General features: G+C 34.1%; 1 long non-coding RNA gene across 1 annotated transcript; it reads left to right on the top strand.

Annotated features, from left to right (window-relative positions):
* Positions 1 to 9: 9 nt before the first annotated feature.
* LOC111397716 lies at positions 10 to 1,198 on the top strand. Its single transcript, XR_002703314.1, has 2 exons — positions 10 to 632; positions 821 to 1,198. It is a non-coding gene; the product is annotated as an uncharacterized LOC111397716 (long non-coding RNA).
* The last annotated feature ends 831 nt before the right edge of the window (positions 1,199 to 2,029 follow it).

The following is a 2,029-nucleotide window of genomic DNA, read 5'->3' as shown; positions in this document are numbered from 1 at the left end:
AGAGAGAAAACTGACTGTGTCTTCATCACAAACGAGGGTATGAGAAATGCAAAAAAAAAGACTGATGGTAGATGGGGAGATATGGTTTTCTTTTTCATCACAATCGAGGTGGAAGGGAGGGAGAGTTTTTTAGGGAAAGAATTTCTATGACGATTCTTTGATTCTTTTCTTGTTAAAATTTTTTCCCGAGAATGAACCACCCAGTCTTGATTATTACCTCCTTCTGAAAAACTGAAACCAACCCTATTAATTATTTACAGCTCTTCAATTTTCTCTCTCTTATTTACTGTAGTAGCTCATCTTTCATCTTAAATAGTGCCCAACTGCCCTCTTTCTTACACCTCATACTTGGTACTAATAATCCAGCCTTTTTCCCTGCACGTCTTTCATTTGTGTAGGCGTGTGTGTGATGTCAGTGGTGGATTTTGTGTGTTCTTGGACTAGGTCATGGCGGTTTATCAAAGGGTTTCTACCAGAATTTATTGGCATTCTGTCCACCTCCATTCCTGTTAAGAAATTTCATTCTGATGATATATGGAGGTGGGCATACTGCCAACTGAGTTCTGTTGAATTCTCTTTGTAAAACCCTCGTGAAGCTCTTTCCCTTGTTTTCGACTGTATACAGAGCCAAGGTAACGAACCCCTTGCATAAATTCGTGCAAAATTTCTCTTTTTCTTTACCATGCATGTTAAGAAATTTTAGATGCTTAATTTTTGTATTATTAATCACACAGCATTTTTCTTGGTCTTACAGTTTTTCTTTTTTAGTCTATGGTGACTATTTCTCTATTTTTTGTTCGTTTGAATCTATGTTCTGCAGCAGCTAAGCTGGCGGCAAAAAGCTTCAGAATCCAGATGAAATAGAAGTTAAACAATAGAATAGAACTTCTGCTAAGGAATGGAACCCTACTTCTCAGATTTTGTGTGTAAATCAATTAAATCATTTTCCTAGGAAAATTTATCTGGCTAGCTAGTTACTTTCAAGATGTGTTGATCACCTGCTTCGCAGCTCAACAGTCAAGATCATAAAAGGAGAAATAGAGATTTCTCCATTGATTTTCCGTCAAGAGAAGGAAATCCCAGAAAAAGTTGGAAGAGGAAAAAACTTCCTAGTACAAAATCTATTTATTGCCTTTTCAGTTTAAATGTCAAACAGAAGGATATGTATAAATTATTTCACTTCCATTTTCTTCCTGAATTGATATTACAAAATCCAGATATCTTCCTTCTTGTTCATTGATCTTTTCAGCTACTGGATCAATGCGTAAGTCTTTCACAAGTGCTTGCACTTCTTATACATTTTTTCATGTCCTTTTGCAATTTGAAAAAGAAAACACACACAACCCACACAGAGTTTGTAGGGCAAGAATAATTAGGGCAGGGGCCGTCTGAGAAACCCTTCTGGCTCCAGAGCGTCCCCTCATGATTGAAGACTGACATTGCCATTAAATTATGGTGAAGCCCATCAGCCATCAGCTCCCATTTACATTTTCCAAACAAATTTACGGACAGCAAGGGCTCGTTTGGCAGTAACTTTTGCTTTTACTTTTAATTTTGCTTTATATAGAAAAATGTTTTTGGAGGAGATTTTCTTAACTTTTGTTTCGAAATTAATTTTTAAAAGAACTTTCTATTTTAAAAGTGTTTTTAGATGAAGTCATATGTGATCAACTTCCTTTAAAAATTCTTTTAACTAAAGAAGCAATTTTATAAAATTAACTAATGGATCCAAAAGTAGATTTTGAATTTCAAAAGTTTATTTTTTACTTTTTAAAAGTCATGTTCAATAAGTCCTAAATCGTCAAAATCTATCCACCCAATCGTAATAAATATCATTACTTAGACTCACCTTTGGTTGGTAAAATGTATTGAATCATGAGTTAAACGTTTTGTTAGTCACTCAACTTATACATCCATTGAGTTTTATTCATTGAACTTTAAAATTCTTTCAATTGATTATTAAACTTTATTACATTGAATTTCATCATTCACTCACCATGTTTTAGTCACTGAGTTTTTGAAACATTTT

The sequence above is a fragment of the Olea europaea genome, chromosome 7 (assembly GCF_002742605.1).
Source record: "Olea europaea var. sylvestris chromosome 7, O_europaea_v1, whole genome shotgun sequence".
Taxonomy (NCBI): domain Eukaryota; kingdom Viridiplantae; phylum Streptophyta; class Magnoliopsida; order Lamiales; family Oleaceae; genus Olea; species Olea europaea.
This window is presented reverse-complemented; position numbering and strand designations above follow the sequence as displayed.